This window comes from Crocuta crocuta, unplaced genomic scaffold, assembly GCF_008692635.1.
Source record: "Crocuta crocuta isolate KB4526 unplaced genomic scaffold, BGI_CrCroc_1.0 scaffold538, whole genome shotgun sequence".
NCBI lineage: Eukaryota > Metazoa > Chordata > Mammalia > Carnivora > Hyaenidae > Crocuta > Crocuta crocuta.
The window spans coordinates 872-23,922 of NW_027529636.1; the positions used below are offsets into that span (position 1 = coordinate 872).

General features: G+C 39.9%; 1 pseudogene; it reads left to right on the forward strand.

The window, feature by feature from the left end:
• The first annotated feature begins 16,400 nt into the window (after window positions 1–16,400).
• Window positions 16,401–17,070, forward strand: LOC144230098 (S-formylglutathione hydrolase pseudogene; annotated as a pseudogene).
• The last annotated feature ends 5,981 nt before the right edge of the window (window positions 17,071–23,051 follow it).

A 23,051-nucleotide genomic window follows, 5' to 3' on the forward strand; every position in this document is an offset into this window, starting at 1 on the left:
TTCTTCTCAAGTGCACATGGCACATTCTCCAAGATAGATCACATACTGGGACATAAAGCAGCCCTCAATAAATATAAAAGAATTGAGATCATACCATGCACACTCTCAGATCATAATGCTTTGAAACTTGAAATCAATCACAGGAAGAAGTCTGGAAAACCTCCAAAAACATGGAGGTTAAAGAACACCCTACTAAAGAATGAATGGGCCAATCAGGCAATTAGAGAGGAAATTAAAAAATATATGGAAACAAATGAAAATGAAAACACAACAATTCAAAATCTATGGGATGCGGCAAAGGCAGTCCTAAGGGGAAAGTCCATTGCACTCCAGGCCTATTTCAAGAGATTAGAAAAAGCGCAAGTCCAAAATCTAACAGCTCACCTAAAGGAACTAGAGGCAGAGCAACAAGAACGCCTGAAACCCAGTAGATGAAGAGAATTAGTAAAAATCAGAGCAGAAACAAACAGCATAGAGACCAAAGAAACAATTGAACAGAACAATGAAACCAAGAGTTGGTTTTTTGAAAAAATAAACAAAATTGAGAAACCTCTAGCCAGACTATCTAAAAGAAAAGACAGCGCACCCAAATAAACAAAATAATGAATGAAAATGGACTTATTACAACGAACCCCTCTGAAATACAAGCAATTTTCAGGGAATACTATGAAAAATTATATGCCAACAAATTGGACAACTTAGAAGAAATGGACAAATTCCTAAACACACACTCACTACCAAAATTCACACGGGAAGAGAGGAAATCTGACCAGACCCATAAGAAGTGAAGAAATCGAATTAGTGATCGAAAATCTCCCAAGAAATAAGAGTCCTGGAACTGATGGCTTCCCGGGGGGATTCTACCAGACGTTTAAAACAGAATTAATACCAATTCTCCTCAAGCTATCCCAAAAAATAGAAATCGAAGGAAAACACCCGGACTCATTTTATGAAGCCAGCATCACTCTGATTCCCAAGCCAGACAGAGATCCAGCAAAAAAAGAGAACTACAGGCCAATACCCTTAATGAATACAGATGCAAAAATCCTCAACAAGATACTTGCAAGTCGAATCCAAAAGCACATAAAAAGAATTATCCACCAAGATCAAGTGGGATTCATTCCTGGGTTAGAGGGCTGGTTCAACATTCACAAATTAATTAGTGTGATACATCACATGAACAAAAGAAAGATAAAAACCATATGATCCTGTTGATGGATGTAGAAAAAGTATTTGACAAAATACAGTATCCCTTCTTAATAAAGACTCTAGGGAAGTTGGGATGGAAGGAACCTACTTAAACATCATAAAAGCCATCTATGAGAAGCTTTAAGCTATCATCATCCTCAACGGCGAAAAACTGAGAGCTTTCCCCCTCAGATCTGGAACACGACAGGGATGTCCACTCTCACCACTGCTGTTTAACATAGTGCTGGAAGTCCTAGCATCAGCCATCAGAGAACAAAAGGAAATCAAAGGCATCAGAATTGGCAAAGAGGAAGTCAAACTTTCACTTTTCACAGACAGTATGATACTCTACCTAGAAAACCCGGCAGAATCCACAAGAAGCCTACTAAAACTTATCCATGAATTTAGCAAAGTTGCAGGGTACAAAATCAACGCAAAGAAATCGGTTGCATTCTTATACAACAATAATGAAGCAACAGAAATAGAAATCAAGAAGCTGATTCCATTCACAATTGCACAAAAAACCATAAAATACCTCGGAATAAACCTAACCAAGGATACAGGAGATCTGTATGATGATAACTATAGAAAACTTATGAAGGAAATGGAAGAAGACACAAAGAAATGGAAAAACATTCCATGCTCATGGATTGGAAGAATAAATGTAGTTAAAATGTCATGACTACTCAAAGCAATCTACACATTCAATGCAATACCAATCAAAATTGCACCAGCATACTTCTCAAAACTAGAACAAACTATCCAAAAATTTGTATGGAACCACAAAAGACCCCGAATAGTCAAAGCAATATTGAAGAATAAAACCAGAACGGGAGGTATCACCATCCCAGACTTTAGCCTTTACTACAAAACTGTCATTATCAAGACAGCATGTTTTTCACACAAAACTAGACACATAGACCAATGGAATAGAATTGAGAACTCAGACCTGGACCCAAAGGTATACAGCCAACTAATCTTTCACAAAGCAGGAAAGAGTATCCAAGGGAAAGCAGACAGCCTCTTTAACAGATGGTGTTGGGAGAACTGGACAGCAACATGCAGAAGAATGAAACTAGATCAATTTCTCACACCATACACCAAAATAAAATGGATAAAGGACCTGAACGTGAGACAGGAAACCATCAAAACTCTAGAGGAGAAAGCAGGAAACAACCTCCTTGACCTCCACCGCAGCAACTTCTTACCTGACACTTCCCCAAAAGCAAGGGAATCAAGAGCAAAAATAAACTATTGGGACCTCATCAAGTTTAAAAGCTTCTGCACCGCAAAGGAAAAAAATCCACAAAACTAATAGGCAATCAATGGAATGGGAAAAGAGATGCAAATGACATATCAGATAAAGGGTTAATATCCAAAATCTATAAGGAACTAACCAAACTCCTAAACCGAAAAACAAACAACCCAGTAAAGAAATGGGCAGAAGATATGAACAGACACTTCTCCAAAGAGAGCATCCAGATGGCCAACAGACACATGAAACGATGCTCAGCATCCCTCCTCATCAGGGAAATACAAATCAAAACCACACTGAGATACCACCTCACGCTAGTCAGAGTGGTTAAAATGAAGAAATCAGAGACCTCTAGATGCTGGCAAGGATGTGGAGAAACGGGCACCCTCCTACACTGTTGGTNATCAGTCAGGCAGAGAAGGACATATTTCATACGTTTGCACATATAGGAGGATTAGGAGGAACTTAACGGAGGACAATGGGGGAGAAGAAGGGGGAAATAGTGGGGGAAAGGGAGAGAGGCAAACCATGAGAGACTCTTGAATGCTGAGAACAATCTGAGGACTGATGAATGTGGCGGGGGGAAGGGAGGAGATGGGCATGGAGAGGACACTTGTGGGGATGAGCACTGGGTGTTATATGGAAACCAACTGGACAATAAACTATTTGTAAAAAAAAAATAAAAATTAAAAAATACCTGAAACTTGAAATTTATGACATCTTGAAATAATTTCTAAAGTAGGAAGAAGGTAAAGGGACAGACTGGCTCTTCAGAGCACTTAATCCTTCTCTAACCCACTACTCACCACCACAGAAATGAATCAACTACCCAGAGTTTCCAAAGACCCCAAAATGCATAACGTTGGTAAAGAGCCCAGCATCTAGTGGCTGCTATCAGCAGACATAGGCCTGGCTCTTACTCCATCTTAGACAAAGAAGTAAATGACCATTGCTTTAAACTATATTCAACCATAGTCAGCCTTCGGTCAGTATCCAGGTTGCTTGCCCTGAAGGAAGCCAACCCCACATGGAGGTCAACTGCAAATGGTCTTCTTTGTTGTAAGGGTTGCTCTTGTTGTGTACAGCCTGGGTAATAGGGTAAGTAGAAAAACGCTTACGTCTCAGGAGATGTGCTAGAAGAAAATTACCCAGGTCATTACTGCACTCCAGGATGGATGAGCACCAGGTGCTAGCAGACCCTGTTAGAAGAGTTTCAATTAGCGTGACATCAGGCATGGATTCTGACCCAAAACTTATGTCTCTCTATATTAAATGGTACCAATGAAAGTAATGATTAAGTCACTCCCTCCCTCCCCATACCATGTTTTCAATGATATTCCAAGAATGGCCCTTCCAATGTAACCAAATGAGACCCATATAGCTGGCAGATTTAGAGTCTAATGTTCTTTCTGTAGTTCCAATGGGAAAAATCTCTATTGTAAAGCTGCCATTTTCAAATTTTCCTGTAATTGCTTACNTTTGTGGATTTTGTTTGTGGATTTTGATAACTGACCATTTAGACCACTTGGTTTTACTCTTCTCATGCTTTAATTCCTATTTTTGTTTTTAAATTCACCCATAAAGAGCGAGCCTACAGATCAGTAGGCCCCTACCCTTAGCCCCAGTAAAAGAAGAACCCAGATTCTCCTCTTTTCACAGTTTTACCATGTTGTACTCAGGTATGCTGTGTAATTTCCAGGCTTTGTAAGTGATAACCTTTATTTTCCCAAAATTTCTGCTGGCTATTGCTCAAGGGAATCTTGCAATCATAATAAGAATCACAAGGGCCAGTTCAACCACAATAGTGGTTGTCGATAGACTGAGACTGGCACAAAACACATGTATATCTTATCATAATCAGGTTCAGATTTAAAATTAGTCTCGTCTGCGTAAAGTGAAAGTTTGACTTCTTCTTTGCCAATTCTAATGCCTTTTATTTCCTTTTGTCGTCTGATAGTTGATGCTAGGACTTCCACCACTATGTTAAACAACAGTGGTGAGAGTGGACATCCCTGTCGTGTTCCAGATCTCAGGGGGAAGGCTCTCAGTNTTTTAATGTCACTCGATCCACCAGCCTTCTTTCTCTGGTACTATTGTTGTACATATTACTTTCATTATTGTTACAAACCCCAAAGCACACCATAATAACTATTTGTTTACCTTCTGTATTCATTTCTTAGACAAGACAGCTTTGCTCTTACTCACCTCTTTGTGCTGTTTATAAAAAGTGCTTTATTATTAAATATGTTACGGGCAGTGAAACAACATGGGCTAATAAGTATACAAAAACATTTTGTTTTGCATTTGTCAAAATTATGTATCATGTTAAAAGTTTAGTTATCTTGTATGAGGCAGATATTTTTCATGCAATTGTACATTTTTTTTTCTTAAAATATGGGTAAATGTCTTTACATATAGTATCTAAACATGGAATCTAGGGTCTGGAGTAGGGGTAAAATAGAAATGCACGCTGGAGATGGAAACATTACCCCTATTGGCCGGTAGTGCAAAAGATGTATTGGTTACAGTCAATAACCACAATATACTTAAATGGCTGGCATGTTTCTCTTCTTCAGGAAGACAGTGTGTCCTGCATGTTTATCTATTTTATCTACTCATTGCAGATCACGGTGACTGTGTTCTTACTAAAATCTCAGGAGACTTTATTCGTGCGATTTGTAAAATGTAATAAGGATGGTGAATTTTCTGGTGTCCAAATTCCACCACATGATACATTTCAAAGCCAAATAAAAAATGCTATTTTGTATCATCTCAATCTTTGGCTTTTCCAAGCGTCTGGCCCAATAGTTGGAACTATTGAACTTTAACTAGATGGTAGGTGCTTAATCATAAACTATAGAGCCAATTGAACTCTGTTTTAATTTAAATTTTGAATAAGTTATGATTTATGTGGGTAAAAAAGTCAATAAAATGAAGTATACTCTGAAAAAAATGTTAAAGGACCAAATATACATTATATACATAGTATGTTATACAAATATTTTTAGATCATGAAATAGAAAAAGGGAAAAAGGCACACATGTACATTGTCTTTTGTGATTAGATAATTACCTTTCCCACCAGTGTTTGTATTTTTGTGTTCGTAAAGATTTGAATTGCTCTCTATTGTCACTTGATTTACCTTGAAGAATTTTCTTTGATATTTCCTATGACATGGGTCTGCTAGGAAACACCTATCTAGTTTTGATTTACCTGAGAATTCTTTAATTTATGAAAGGTAGTTTTGCTAAACATAGCATTATTCGATGACCTTTTTTCTTTTTTTTTAATGCACTTTGAATGTTAGCCTACCGTCATCTGTCCTCCGCTGTTTATTTTGAAATTGTCAGCTGTTAATCTTGTTTAGGTTAACTTATATGTGACAAGTAAGTTGTCTCTTGCTACTGTGAAGATGTTCTTATTGTCTTTGAATTTCAGCATTTTTACATCCTGCCATTGCAGTCCTCTCTATATCACTCTGTAGTTTTCAACAATGGGGACATCTTACATGACCCCATGTCATTATCACATCCAATAAAATGAAGGATTGCTTGCTATTTAGACCATAATCTAACTTCCTAAATTATATCTTATTATACCTGGTTATTTGAAAGCAGCATCTAAACTAGGTCCACACTGGGAAGGGAGGAACATGGAGGAGAAGTAGGGGGACCCAAAGTTCCCTCATCCTTCAAACACAGCAGTGTTGAGGCCAATGGACTTTGAATTCCAAAAGCCTTGGCTGCAGAGTGACAGACATCTCTAGGGGCCAATGAGAACAACCTGGCAGGCCATAGGTGCATGAAAGCAAACTGAAAGAGATAAAAGGAATTTTGTAGGCCCAGAACGGAGCTATCCCCTCCTGCAGAGAGACAAAGGGAAGAAAAAGAGAGGATGCGGAAGTGTAGGACTGTATTTGGACAAGAGAAAACCATGGACCGAAGATGGAGAAAGATCCAATCTCTAACTGTGGGACTTTCTCTGGACTGAGGCTGTTGGGGAGGAGAGCCAGTCCCAGGATTGGTAACTAGTTCAGGGGCACAGTCCACAGTGGGGAAAAGTTATCCCCTTTTGGAGTGCTGTGGGAAGAAAGTATACAGCCATTCAAAGACAAAGACTGTCCGGGCCCACCAGCCAGAGGTCATTTATTGGAAGGGCAATTGGTGTGGGACTCTTTAGGACATCTGGATTTGAATCCCAATCAAGCCCCAGGGAGGTGGGGGATACTGTGGGGCAGAAAAACAAACATACAAACAGGCAGACAAAATCAGCTGTCTCACACACATGCACCACTGTGAGGGATGCCTGAACAGAGTGGTCTGTGACACCCTGTTTGGGGAGCAGAGATTGGGGTGTAACTATTTTTCTCCCCATCACCATCTAGGTGATTCAAGGAATAGGCAGCAGGCCCATAGTGGAGGTGGGACCAGCCTACACCAAACTACACCCCTCCACACGTGATAACTGCACTTCTATTGGAGTGGAATTGACACTGATGAACCAGACAGCCCCTCATCCAGACCAACGCTGCCACCAGTTCAAGGCACCCAGTGATACATATTTTCTTCCTTTCTCCTTCTTATTTTTTCCCTCCTCTAGTCTGATTATTCTAATTGTTGGTTTGTTTAAGCAGACATATTTAACCTATTCTCTTTATACCTGTTCTATGACTCCTTCTTTATTTTCCTCTCTCTCAATCGTTTAAGTCATATCGTATCTCTGCCTGGTCCATTTTCTTTTCTTTACTTTACCCCAATCTTGTCATTTCCCTTTTTGTATGGGATATGGCCTCTTTCACCACTCGCACCCCCACTTCCATTGTTCTTTATTGTTTGGGGGTGGGTTTTTTTGTTGTTGTTTGTTTGCTTGCTTGCTTTACCCAGGGCTCCTTCAACAAACAAATCAAAGCACACCTGGTGGAGGGTCCAAAACGTCACTACAAGTAGAGAGATGAAGCAAGTAGAGTCAACAACAGAGAGGAAGTAACACACTCCAAAAAGCACCTACTGAAGGGACAGGCCCTAGACAGTGTATGACCCCTCCTTAATATAGTAGTGCTCGGAGGTACAGGACACATAACAAGCTTTTAATATACAGAAGAGTCAGAAAATTAGCCAAAATGACAAAATGGAAGAATTCCTCAAATAAATTCCAGGAAGAAGTGATAGCTAAAGAGTTGATCAAAACAGACATAAACCATATATCTCATCATAAATTTAGAATAATAGTCATAAGATTAATCACTGGGCTTGGAAAGAAAAAGCATAGAAGACAGCAGAGAATGTATTGCTGCAGAGATCAAGGAATGAAAAATAGTCATGACAAATTACCAAATGCTGTAAATGTGGTGCAAAATAAAATAGTCAAGGTGACAGTGAAGAGGCAGAATGGAGAATGAGTTCAATAGAAGATTAAATGTTGGAAAAAATAGGAAGGTGAGAAAAAGAGAAGTAAAAAAATTCTAGACAATAAGGGGAGAGTTAGAGAACTAAATGATTCAATGAAATGGAACAATATTCATAGCATAGTAGTTCCAAAAGAAGGAGAGAGAGAGAGAGAGGTTGAAAATGTACTTGAATAAATCATAGCTGAGAACTTCTCCAATCTGGGGAAGGAAACAAACATTGAAATCCAGCAGGCACAGAGAACTCCCTTCAGATGTAACTTGAAGTGATCTTTTGCATGACATATCATAGTGAAACTAGCAAAATAAAAAGACAGAGAATTCTGAAAGCAGCCAGGGGCAAATAGGCCTAAACATACAAGGGTAAATCCATAAGGGCGGTAGCAGACCTTTCTACTGAAACATGGCAGGCCAGAAGGGAGTGGCAGGAAATTTTCAATGTGCTGAAGAGGGAAAATATGCAGGCAAGAATCCTTTATCGAGCAAGGCTGTCATTCAGAATAGGAAGAGAGATAAAGGTTTTCCTAAACAAACAAAAACTGAAGGAGTTCATCACCCCTAAACCAATTCTACAAGAGATCCTAAGGGGGACTCTGTGAGTGAAAAGTTGCAAGGACCACAAAGGACCAGAGACATCACTACAAGCACAAAACCTACAGAGAACACAATGACTCTAAACCCTTATCGTTCCATAATAATGCTAAATGTAAATGGATTAAATGTTCCTCTAAAAGACATAGGGTAGCCAAATGGATTAAAAAGAAACAAGATCCATAGTAGACTCTAAGTCTAAATTCTCTCTCGGCCAGCCAGAAAGCCGATGCAGGATTAAAATAGGAGAAATGGCTAATGTCCAGGAAAATACAAGAGCCCCAAATAAGGGTCTTGCCCCATATTTATTAAAATCAGAAGGCTTACAAACCTGATGGGTGTGAACAAAGAGACAATAATGAATTGATGAACATCAGCTCATGGGCATGAGGGAAAAGTAGTTTTGAAGGTACATAGTATTTGGTGTGTGGGTCAATATAAAAATAAATCCTGGCACCGGGCAGGTGGGCTTGTGTTTGATAATGGCAGACAAGAGGACCGATGTCTGTTTATCTTACATAGCCTAGGGTATGAGACAGATAGACTAAATAACCTCAAGGTTAACAAGGCACCTATTGTTTTGTAAATCATTTCCACTCTGGGCAACATCACCCGTAGTGTAGTAGTGTAGCAGAGGTCTATAGCCTTATTTACATGTTTACCTAATTTGGTCCTTTCTTCCAGTGGAAGCGACTTTCTGCTATAGTACTAAATTGGGAGTGGGGACCCTTTTAGCCCCAAAGGCCTAATCTTGCTTACTCATTTACCTTTGTTTCAAGGGCCTTTAGCCTTCTATCTTTGTATCCCCATCTTAGCACCCCCTCTATCTTTGCACTCTCCTCTATCTTTGCACCCCTCTCTACCTTTGCACCCCTCTATCTTTTCACCCCAATCTGTCTTTGCACCACCCCCTCTATCTTTTCAGCGCCCCTCATCCTGGGTGCTTCTGCACCCTCCCTCTCTATCTTGGGTGTCTTATCTTGTTTACCCAAACTCAACTGTGACCATCCTATAGATTTGTACTTTTGTATGCCTTGTTAACCCATTGGTGTAAGCCCAGGGATTTAGTAAATTCATTCCCCACAAAAACCCATATACTTTCTATCTAAAAGAGACCCATTTTAGACCCGAGGACACCTTCAATTTGAAAATGAGAGGGTGAGAACCATCTATCATGCTACTGGAGGTCAAAAGAAAGCTGGAGTAGCCATAGTATTTAAGACAAACTAGACTTTATTTTTTTTTATAATTTTTGATGTTTTATTTAGTTCTGAGAAAGAGAGAGAGAGAGAGAAGGAAGGAGAAAGGGAGGNGAGCACTGGGTGTTATATGGAAACAACTTGACCATAAATTATTGAAAAAAAGAATTGAGATTATATCATGCACACTTTCAGATCACAATGCTAGGAAACTTCAAATCAGCCACAGGAAAAAGTTTGGGAAACCTCCAAATGCGTGGAAGTTAAAGAACATCCTACTAAAGAACGAATGAGTCAACCAGGAAATTAAAAAAGGAATTTAAAAATATATGGAAACAAGTGAAAGTGAATACACAACAATCCAAACCGACTGGGATGCAGCAAATGTAGTCCTAAAGGAAAACACGTTGCAAACCAGGCCTACCCCAAGAACAAGAAAAATCCCAAATACAAAATCTAACAGCACACCTAAAGAAACTAGAAACAGAACAGCAAAGTAACTCCAAACACAAGACAAGAAGAGAAATAATGAAGATAAATGCAGAAATAAACAATATAGAATAAAAAATAAAATAAAAACCAAACGGAAGAACATATCAATGAAACTAAGAGTTGTTTTTTTGAAAAAAATAAACAAAATTGATATCTAACCAGGCTTCTCAAAAAGAAAAGAGAGAGGACCCAGATAAAGTCATGAATGAAATTGGACTTATAACAACCAACCCCTCAGAAATACAGACAATTATCAGAGAATACTCTGAGAAATTATATGCCAATATACTGGACAACGTGGAAGAGATGGGCAAATTCCTAGACGCTCACACACTACCAAAACTCAAATGGGAAGACATAGGAAATTTGAACAGACTCATAGCTAGTGAAGAAGTTGAATCGGTTATCAAAAATATCCCAACAAGAGTCCTGGGGCAGATGGCTTCCTAGAAGAATTCTGCCAGACATTTAAAGCAGAGTTAATACCCATCCTTCTAAGCTGTTCCTAAAAATAGAAATGGAAGGAAAGCTTCCAGACTCATCCTATGAAGCCAGCATTACCTTGATTTCCAAACCAGACAGAGACACCACAAAAAAGGAGAATTACAGGCCACGATGTCTGACGAACATGGATGCAAAACTTCTCAAGAAGATACTAGCAATTTGAATTCAACAACATATAAAACGAATTATTCACCATGAGCAAGTGGGATTCATCGCTGGGCTGCAGGGCTGGTTCAATATTTGCAAATCAACCAATGGATGCGTCACATTAATATAAGAAAGGATAAGAACCATATGATCCTGTCAATAGATTCAGAAAAAGCATTTGACAAAATATAGCATCTATTCTTCATAAAAGCCCTCAGGAAAGTCAGGATAGAAGGAACATACCAAAACATCATTAAAGCCATATACGAAAAGCCCACAGCTAATATCATCCTCAATGGGGAAAGACTGAGTTTTCTACCCGAGATAAGGAGCATGACAGGGATGTCCACTCATTACTGTTGATTAACATGGTCCTAGCCTCAGCAATTAGACAACAAATGCAATAAAAGGCATCAAACTCGGCAAAGAAGAAGTCAAACTTTCACTTTTTGCAGACGCCATGATATTCTACAGAGAAAACCCGAAAGTCTCCACCAAAAGACTGCTGGAACTGATACATGAATTCAGTAAAGTCGCACGGTACAAAATCAATGTACAGAAATCAGGTGCATTTTTATACACCAATAATGAAGCAACGGAGAGAGAAATAACGAAACTGATCCCATTTACAATTGCAGCAAGAACCATAAAATACCTAGGAATAAACCTAACCAAACTCATCAAAGATTTGTATGCCTAAAACTAAAACAAACAAAGAAACAAACGAACAAACAAAAAACGAAAGAAGAGAAAAGAAAAACAAAAACAAAACAAATCAAGAACGAAAACAAAAATACTTATGAATGAAAGTGAAGACACAAAGAAATGGAAAAATATATATTGTTAAAATGTCAATAGTACCCAAAGCAATTTACACATTCAGTGCAATCCCAATAAAAAAAAGCACCAGCATTCTTCTCAAAGCTAGAAAAATCCATCCTAGAATCTCTATGGAACCACAAAAGACCCCGAATTGCCGAAGTAATGTTGAAAAAGAAAACCAAAGCGGGAGGCATCACAATCCCAGTCGTTAGCCTCTACTGCAAAGTTGTAATCATCAAGACAGTATGATATTGGCACAATGCACACACATAGACCAATGGAATACAATAGAGAAACCAGATTTGGGCCCACAAATGTATGCCCAACTAATCTTTTAAAAAGCAGGGAAGGGTATCCGATGGAAAACAGACAGTCTCTTTAGCAAATGGTTCAGGGAGAACTGGACAGCTACCTGCAGAAAAATGAAACTGGACCACTTTCTTACACCATACACAAAAATAAACTCAAAATGGATGAAAGACCTAAATGCGAGACAGGAAAAGCATCAAAACCGTAGCGGAGAAAACGGGCAACAATTTCTTTGACCTCAGCCACAACAATTTCTTGCTCAACACGTTTCCAAAGACAGGGTAATTAAAAACAAAAATGAACTATTGGGACCTCTTCAAGATAAAAAAAAAAACTTGTGCACTGCAAAGGAAACAATCAACAAAACTAAAAGCCAACCGACAGAATGGGAAAAGACATTTACAAATGACATATTGGACATAGATTAGTATCCAGAATCTATAAAGAGCTGACCAAACTCAACACCTGAAAACAAATAATCCCGTAAAGAAATGGGAAGAAGATCAATAGGCACTTTTTCTAAGAAGACATCCAAATGGCCAACAAACATATGAAAAGATGCTCAACATCACTCATCATCAGGGAAATGTAAACCAAAACCACAATGAGATTATAACCTCACACCTGTCAGAATGCCTAAAATTAACAACTCAGGAAACAACAAGTGTTGGTGAAGATGCAGAGAAAGGGGAACCCTCTCAAACTGTTGGTGGGGAATGAAAACTGGCTCATCCACTTTGGAAAACAGTATGGAAGTTCCTGAAAAGGTTAAAAATAGAACTGCCCCATGATACAGCAATTCACTACCTGGTTTTTACCCAGTGGATACAAAAATACTATTTCAAAAGGATACATGCACTCCGATTATTATCACCAATAGCCAAATTATGGCTGGTTGAGGTTTTTTACCTGATGGAGCGAACCAAACTTTCATTCGTGAAGTGTATGAACCATTAACAGTCCTGCTTGAATTGAATTTTAGTTTTCCACTGATGTTAATCACAGGTATGGTAATAGTAAGAGACATCCTCAGGGATACCCTGCATTTTAGACATACTCCTCCTTACCTCCGTGCTGGAATAGCAATCCAACTACATTTTGGTAATCAGCAGTAATAACATCAGCCAGCACAGTAATTCCTTGATATGCCTGCTGATTCATGGGCCTGAGGAGTCGAAACTAGACTAGTGGCAGTCTTAACTTCCAGTTCAAAAGCCTATTTGCCTTGTGTGATGGAGACACTCCACCCTTTGAAAGTAAGATGTTTAAACCAACAGAGTATAAATTCACAAGGATAGGAAGCAAAAATGTTACTAGTGGATTCCTAGAGGTAAGAGTGAGTGGTGCCACTCCCACTTCTAGACCTTGTTTCGTGGACCCATGAAACTTGGCTTTGGGAAAAACAGAAATATAATGAATGTTGATTCAGAGTATATATTCCCTTTATTATAACATTGCCATTCTCTCACAAAGTACTGTCATCTATCTGGCAGTGTAACAAAGACTTTAAAAAAATTAATGTTTATTTATTTTGGAGAGACAGAGAGAGAGACAGAGCGCAAGCAGGGGAGGGGCATAGAGAGGTGAAGACACAGAATTCGAAGCAGGCTTCAGGCTCTGAGCAGTCAGCATGGAGCCAGATACAGGGCTCAAACCCACGAACCGCGACATCATGACCCAAGCTGAAGTTGGACACTTAACCGACTGAGCCACCCAGGCGCCCCTGTAACTAAGACTTAAAAAGTCCATTCCACTCTTCTGACATGACAGCTGACTCAGGATGGTGGAAAACACGGTAAGACTATGAATTTCATGAGCATGGAATCATTGATGAGTTTTTTGGTCAGAAGCAATATTGTTGGAATAGCATAATGGTGAGTAAGGCTTCATTAAGTCCCCAGGAGGTAATTTTGGCAAAAGTAACACATAAAGGGTATGAAAATCTGTATCTAGAATATGTGTCTATTTCAATAAGAATGAAACAGTACCTGGGGGTATCTGGGTGACTCATGNTTCTCCAGGTGACTCTAGGTGGGACGCACTCGTCCCAGGCGACCCCTAGATGAAACAGCTCCTCGCTTGCCAACCCGACCTGGAGGAGACGGCAGCAGTGGCTTCTGGCTCAATCCCCAGGGGGAAGACAAGAGGCTTGGGACTGTCCTGAGGGGATCACCTGCCAGTTTGTGTTTCCAGCAATTTCAGTGGGGCACGCGGACTGGGATCTGGAAATGAGGCCTGGCCTGGGATATAGACCATGGCCCACCTTGGCTGTGCCCCCGGCACAGGGAGGTTATGCACCCAAAAAAGTGAGTTGCAGCGCTTGGTTCAAGAAGGGACTGGAGAGCTGCCACTCTTCCCTCCACAACCGCCAAGGCAGCACTCCCACGGGATGCATTGGATCAAACCACGCCCATCCCTGCTAGAGAGCTGCCGTCTTCCCTTTCTTTTCACCGGAGCCGGGGCAAGACCAACATGGATGCACTGCCCTGATTAATTCTGGTCACTGGCTTGCTTAAACAGTCACATTTAATCCATTCTCTAGAGGTAAATTCTACACCTACCTACCTTCTCATCTCTTTCTCTCTGGAGTAATCAGACCATATAGTTTCTTTGGATAACACCATAGTCACTTTCGCCTCTTCTCCAACCATATTCCACTCTTTCACTCTTTGAAAAAAGCTTCTTATGCCTGCTGCCTGCTCATTTCATTTCCAATTTCGCCTCATCCCCGCCCTGTCATTTCTCTCTTTAGCGCTTCCACCAGCACTGCATACACCTGGCTATTTATTTGTAGCTGGGAAATCTGGTTATATGCTTTAAACTGTTTTTGGCTGTTGGATTTCTTCTTTTTCCCTTTTCTTTTCTTCTTTTTCATATATTTTTATTTTTTTATTATTGGCCTTCCTCCCTCCCTCTTTACTCTTTTCTTTTTTGTTTTCCCTTTCGGTTTGTGTGTTTGTTGGATTTGTGTGTGGGTTTGTGTGCCATTGTTCGCTGTGTGTTTGTCTGTCTGTTTTCTTTTCCAGGGCTACCTCAAGAAACAAGCCAAAGTACACATGGTGGATAGTCCCAGAAAACAACTACGAGTAGGAATAAAATAACCAAGGTCTCAACAAGAGAGACCAAGAGATACCATTCAAAGAACACTTTCTGAAAGGATAGGCCCTGGACAGTCAAAGAGCCTTCTTGGGTACAGCAGTGCTCACAGGTGCAGAGAGCATAATAAGTTTTTTAAACTAACAATAGATAGAAAGCTAAACAAAATGACGAAACGAAAGAGCTCTCCTCCAGAGAAATTCCAGGAAGAATTGACAGCTAAAGAACTGCTCAAAACAGATATAAGCAACGTAACTGAACAAAAATTTAGAACAATAATCATGAAATTAATCGCTGGGCTTGAAAAAAACCATGGAGGACATCAAAGAAACTATGGCAAAAACAACAAGGAGCTTAAAAATAATTATTATGAATTAAAAGATGTGATAAGTGAGATACATAATAAACTGGAGGCATCCAATGCACTTTCTGATGCATGGGCATGGGAATCATTGACACATTTCATTTGCTGTGACATGATGAGTTTTTTGGTCAGAAGCAATGTTGTTGGAATAGCATAATGGTGAATAAGGCATTCATTAAGTCCCCAGGAGGTAATTTTGGCAAAAGTATCACATACAGGAATGAAAATCTGTATCTAGAGTATGTGTCTATTTCAATAAGAATGAAACAGTACCTGGAGGTATCTGGGTGACTCATGTTGTTAAGCGTCTCAGTCTTGATCTTGGCTCAGGTCATAATCTCACTCACTGTTCTTGAGATGGAACCCTGCATCGGGTTCTGTGCTGACAGCACAAAGCCTGCTTGAGATTCTCTCTGTCCCTCTCTCTCCGTCCCTTCCCTGCTCACATACCCTCTCACGCTCTCGCTTTCCCTCAATAATTTTAAAAAACACCATGAAAAAAGAGAATGAAACACTACCTCTGCCATGATGAAGTCTAATGGAATCAAGTTGCCACCCGCATACTGGATGAATACCCTGGGGAATGATGCCATAGAAGGGAATGAGTGTTGGCCTCTACTACTGGTAAATGGTCACTCAGCAGTAGCCATAAGCAGATTGACTTTTGTGAGCATAAATCCATATTGCTGGGCCCATGATACCTTCCATCCCTGCCATCGTGGCCACTGCGTTCATGAGCCCATTGAGTAGTGACCGGGTGGCAGGGAAAAACACTGACTGCTATCCACAGAACGGGCCATCTGATCCACTATATTCTTGGAAATCATCTTCCTCTGCTAAGGCAATCTTTTGTTGAGCATTTACATGGGAATAAAATATTTTCACATTTTGCCCATCCAAAAAGATCTAACTAGTTCCAGGTGCTGCTTCTTCCTCCACTGCCATCAATTACTAAGGATCTTCTATCCCTTGGTGAAGACAAAAAAAGCAAGTAGCAATTGGTCATAAGAAGAATAGGATTGAAACATTTCCAGCAACTAGTGTTAGGGAGGATTGCAGAAAGTTTTTTGAATATGACAGTGTTGAGCTGAAATGCAAAATGAAACTTGATATCTCCTTACCATCAAAGGCAGAAACTGGAAAATGCCCTGCACTATATTGTCTGTCTTGCCAATACAGACAATTAGTTTAACTTGCACTGACCAAAATTTTATGTCAAAGTCTTGTCATCATCAGGATACCTCAGAACATGTTCTTGTTGTCATTGTTCAAGATACCAGCCATTGTGGCTGCAATATTAAAGAAGAAGATGAGAGCTTGGACTTTGGTACCAGTACTTATGTGGGTGCCGCTAAAGATCCTTGGAAAACTAACTAGAGAACGTGCTCTTATGTACCTGAAGACCTTCTCCAACTCGTAAATGCCATTTTACAGTGGACCACCGGAGGATGTCTATTTTTGGCCACTCCATGAGGAGCTTTATGCTTTGAAGAATCCTGGAAAGTACAAAGCTGTGCCAACATTTGCTCTAATTTGCAACCCAGTGATACTTTTGCCCTTTGGGGGAAAAAGGCCTTTAGTGGATATTTGGGAACAGATCAAATTAAATGGAAGCCTTATTGATGCTACCCATCTTGTGAAGTCCTATCCAGGTTCTCAGCTGGACATACTAATTCATCAACGAAACNGATCCCTGTGAACTAAATTATGACACAAGTTAGATTGATATATCCCTGAAGTAGGATAGTGAAGGTGTATTGCTGCTTTGGCAGCTTAAAGAAACTGCTTCTGGTAGTCTTTCCTAACAGATAGAATAAAAGAGCATTTACAAGACCAATAGCTACATACCAAGTACTACAGTATGTGTTTATCAGCTTAAGCAATGAAACCCGTATCTGATACAGCAGTTACAATAGTTGTCATCTAGGTAAACTTATGATAATGTACCATCATTCTCTAAGATATATCTGTTTCCTGAATAGGACAAATAAGTAAGTTGTGTGAAAATTAATACAAGAAAATATCATTTAGTATGAAGTTGGGAGGCCAGTAGGGGGAGCCCTCATACCCAGCGACTAGTCCTCAATTGGAGACCAAACAGGAAGAGATTGACCTCTCTAGTGGATACTACTTTACTATCCCAGCAGGAATAAGAAAGGTTTCCTCCTCCCCCAGCAGCCCACCTACTGGGAGACCTTCACAACTCAGCCGATAAAAAGCCACTACACTTGGAACTCCCAGTTTGCTCCCTGTTTACTCTGTTCAAGGGGTTCTGGATCTATAAACTGTATGGAAAATGAGTATGGAAAATGATTGAGAAACCAAGATTCTATGGTTTTGTGTGTGTGTGTGACTTTAGTTAAACGTTTGCTCACACGATATAGAACTTTCCTCTTCTACAGACTATGTAGACTGTCCATCGAGTTTACTTTTAAGAGCTCCCTGATAAACTAGCCAAAAGCATGTCTCTACAAATCAGACTTCTAAGTACTGCTTTGACTGTACTGTCCATTATGGTAACATACCAACTTGTTCTTGGATACTAAGTGCTACTACTTGGCCTCTGCTACCAAAAAGTCCAATTGTCCCCATTGCACTTAGGTTTCCCGGTTTGATGGTAGCACTTCTCACTCTGATTTGTGACCTACAGAGAAGAGTTAGAAAGCTCTCCAAAGAGCTCTTCAAGGATGACGAGTCTTCCTGCACAAATTTATTTCTTATAATTGTGGTGAAAAGTGTGCNTTGCTGCTTTGGCAGCTTAAAGAAACTGCTTCTGGTAGTCTTTCCTAACAGATAGAATAAAAGAGCATTTACAAGACCAATAGCTACATACCAAGTACTACAGTATGTGTTTATCAGCTTAAGCAATGAAACCCGTATCTGATACAGGAGTTACAATAGTTGTCATCTAGGTAAGCTTATGATAACGTACCATCATTCTCTAAGATATATCTGTTTCCTGAATAGGACAAATAAGTAAGTTGTGTGAAAATTAATACAAGAAAATATCATTTAGTATGAAGTTGGGAGGCCAGTAGGGGGAGCCCTCATACCCAGCGACTAGTCCTCAATTGGAGACCAAACAGGAAGTGATTGACCTCTCTAGGGGAGGATACTGCTTTACTATCCCAGCAGGAATAAGAAAGGTTTCCTCCTCCTCCACTGCAGCCCACCTACTGGGAGACCGTCACAACTCAGCCAATAAAAAGCCACTACACTTGGAACTCCCAGTTTGCTCCCAATTTACTTTATTCAAGGGGTTCTGGATCTATAAACTGTATGGAAAATGAGTATGGAAAATGATTGAGAAACCAAGATTCCTTGTTTTTTTGTGTGTGTGACTTAAGTTAAACTTTTGCTCACACGATCTAGCACTTTTCCACTTCTACAGACCATGTAGACTGCCCTTCGATTTTACTTTTAAGAGCTCCCTGATAAACTAGCCAAAAGCATAAGTCTCTACAAATCAGACTTCTAAGTACTGCTTTGACTGTACTGCCCATTATGGTAACCATACCAACTTGCTCTTGGATACTAAGTGCTACCACTTGGCCTCTGCCACAAAAAAGTCCAATTCCCCATTGCATTTAGGTTTCCCGGTTTGATGGTAGCACTTCTCACTCTGATTTGTGACCTACAGAGAAGAGTTAGAAAGCTCTCCAAAGAGCTCTTCAAGGATGACGAGTCTTCCTGCACAAATTTATTTCTTATAATTGTGGTGAAAAGTGTGCTCTCTGAATCTCCCAGGGTAGCTGAGCAGGTCTGACATGACAAATCCACTCTAACACTCCAATCACCCTGAACTTTTGGATCCCTTCCCATACAGTGTAGTGAAGCAGTATGACACCTAAATTTATTGTGGCCCACTCTTGGTTTACGTTTCACCCAACCAACCAACCAAACTTTCAGAGACCTTTGTATCCCCTAGAATTACAACATTAAATCCAGAATATCTGCTTAGTGGACCCATGCCAATAAACTCAGCCTCATCCAGATTTAGTTTCCTTCCACCATTCCATCACCTCGCATGCTTACCATCCATTCCTATGTATACTCCTCCGATTTCTGTGTATATAATTGGAAAAAGTCATGTACATTTTTTAGAATGACTCTTCAAGCGTCATACTTTATATCTACCTTTTGGAGCCTGGTGGGACTACTTCAGAAGAGTTATCCTTATGATTCTGTTCTTCTAGAATTACACTTGGTAACAATATATGTGTAATTCCAGGTTCTTCCAAAGAATAAACTACTTTAGTGAGTGCTTGTATGTGTGTGGGTGTGGTGTGTGTTTGTGGTGAAAGGGAGAGAGGGAGGGAGGTATGGACGGAGGGTGAGAGAGAGCGAGAGAGATTTACTTTTTACTTTTAGGACCTGGCTCATGGAAGTATGAACTTCAGTAAGTCAGAAACTTGATTGGTAGCCTAGAGATCCCAGGAAGAGTTAATGCTGCTGCTCATGTTTGAAGGCAATCTGGAGACAAAATTCCTTTTTCTCTGGCGGATCTTAGTCCTTTGCCTTAAAACCTTCAGCTGACAATATAAAGCCTACCCACATTATAAAGGATAACCTAATTTGCTCAAAATCTACCGACTTAATAGTAATCACAAATATGGGGCACGTAGGTGGCTCAGCTGGTTGAGCATCCAGCTTCGGCTCAGGTCGTGATCTCACGGTTGGTGGGTTGGAGCCCCGTTCCGGGATCCGTCCTGACAGCTCAGAGTCTGGAGCCTGTCTTTGGATTCTGTGTCTCCCTCTCTCTCTGACAATCCCCTGGTCTCTCTCTCTCTCTCTCTCTGTCTCTCTCTCTCCCTCCCTCCCTCAAAAATAAATAAAACATTGAAAAAACATAAAAAATAATAATCACATCTAACAATACCTTCACAATAATATCTACACTGCTGTTTGATGAGAAACTAGGTGCCAAGGTGCAGTCAAGTTGAGGAATAAAATTTCCCATCAAATGCTACCACTCTACAAGTGAGCACTCAGTGGAGGAAGGGAGCCCATAGCTGAAGTCTTCTTGGCTGGTTTCTCCTGGGTAAAACCACCAGCTTACAATAAGAGCTGTGTAGAAACACCAACAGACGTCAGTTTCAATCTCAACCTTCCTATGTTCTATGAGAGTTTTAAGGATCAGTTTTCTTTTTTTAAAAACATTTTTTTAAATTTATTTTTTAAATTTATTTCTAGGAGAGAGAGAGAGACAGCGTGAACAGGGGAGGGTTAGAGAGAGAGGGAGACACAGACTCCGAAATAGGCTCCAGGCCCTGAGCTGGCAGTCAGCACAGAGCCCGACGCGGGGCTCGAACCCACGAACCGCGAGATCATGACCTAAGCGAAAGTCGGACGCTTAACCGACTAAGCCACCCAGGTGCCCCAAGGATCAGTTTTCTTAAATAAAACAGAGATAATATGATACATCGGGGCCTGTTTGTGAGCATTAAATGAGATAATATATGTAGAATAACTGACATAAACTTTGCCTCATCACAGGAACTTAATAATAAATATGAAAGCAATTATGTTGTTGATGGTGAAAATGATCAAGATTATAGTGTTGTCATGATATATCTATGTTTAACTGAGATATAAAACTGGATGTCAATGTTACATTCAATATAATGACATACGTTTCTGCACAAAAATTGAAGACAAGTGAGATTAGCTTCCAACTTTTAAAAATATGAGGTTTTACATAAAAAAAAGTGTATCCTTTAGCTTCTTGTGAAAATTCCAAAATGGCACCCCTGGCCCTAAATTCTCACAGAGCAACAACTGGCAAGGACTGAGTAGCAGCTGCCTCTTTTCAATTAGGACATATCCTCTTTAGTCTTCACCAGCCAATTCATTAACTTACTTTCGTGGACCTTGTTGGCATTTACTTTTTCCCACTCCTCTAGCATTTTGCAGTTTATAAACTGTAATACAATATATTTCCGTATTAAGCATGTATTTTATTCTGATGTTTTGACATTTGAGGTTTTACTGACCCTGAGGAGACCATTCCTACTCTGGCTAGCCAACTTCTAGAGAAGATATGCAACTAACGTTCATATGTAAAGCACCAATCTGTAGCCTTATCCTTTCTTAGAGTCGTATCCTTATCCTTTCTTTCATCACACTCCTGTCTCCTAACTACCTTGGTATTTCTTCAGGTGGCCCTGTGTGGTGTGCTCCATCCCATTGGAAACGATGAGTAACAAACTATCTTTGCCCTCAAACTGTATGCTGGCCTCAACATGTTATAAAAGCGCCAAGACGTACATCAATCCGGGATCGTGCTGACTTGGGTGCACCTGATACCATTGCTGCATGTATTTGCCAGCTGGTCTTCAAGTCCCAGCATTACCGTGGAACGTGAAAGCTGAATCCTCCCTTAGTTATGGTCTGAGATTTGTTATTTACCTATTGTCTGGAAGAATACTCCTAAGAACACCTGTTTTCCTAATAGACTAGGTAGGTTTCCAAAGGCTCTTTTAGAGGAAGCCAAGTGTGACTTCCCTTCCAGTGCCATGGACTGATTCTGATCCACTGAGCAGACAGCACTAATAAGAAGTGAGCAAACCGAGGTTTTACTCTTTTCCCATTCATTTAAGTGTGCTCTGTTGAGTAGATGGAGAGTGCTTTTCAGAGATGCTTTTGAGTTGTGAGTCACACATTGGGTCACTATGAGAGAATCTGCCTCCTGGACCATGGCCCTCCACAAAAGGTATTGTTCTGAACATAAACTTTGTGCATTGTTTTTTGCCTTACTCTTATTGCCAATTGTCCCCTGAGCAACTGTGATATAAACTATAACTTAATTTAACTGAAGTTAAAGTTCCCAAAGTCATAGCACCCATTGTCCTAAAATACGCCATAGTGGGCACTCATGCTATAATACAATGAATAGTGCATTAAAATTGAGTTAAATCTTTGGCATTTACAAACTTAATAAAACGGACCCATGGACCCTGAATGTAAATTAACAGGGCCTTCAAGAGTTAAGACTTCTATAAAACATAATTAACAAAGAGGTATTATATACATTGCTTCTTGACTTTAATCCAGTGTTGCGTGGTTTGAAAATGGAGAAGAAAAAAGGGCATCTCATGATAGATTATTACAACTGATATGCTGTGATCCAGTGAGAAATGCCCTCATATCCATATTCCATATTATTATTAAAATCACTGATTCTATTCAACCAGTAAATATTTTTCTCTTAATTTTGGGCTGAAATATCCCATGCAGTGCTCCTTTGTGTTATGATCAGCCAATCAATAATGATACTATTGTCAAGTAATGCCTGAGAGTAGTCTCTTGGGCCCATAGTACCTATAATGAGCTCCCAGTAATATTTCGTCAAGTGGAACCAACATTGTAGCTGGACAAGAACTAGTGGTTCTTTTTTTTTATTTGCCTTTCTTCCTTTTATTTAAACCCAAGTTTATTATAAATCTAGGCATAATAACGATTTCAGAAATAGAAATCAGTGTTCATCACTTACATATAACACCAAGTGCTGATCCCAACAAGTGTCCTCCTTAATGTTCCTCACACCTTTAGCCCTTCTCCTCCACCCAAAGCCTCACCAGCAAACTTCAGTTTGTTCTTGGTATTTAAAAGTCCCTTATGCTTTGTCTCCATCCTGCTTTTAGCTTATTTTTGCTTCCCTTACTCTATGTTCTTCTGAGT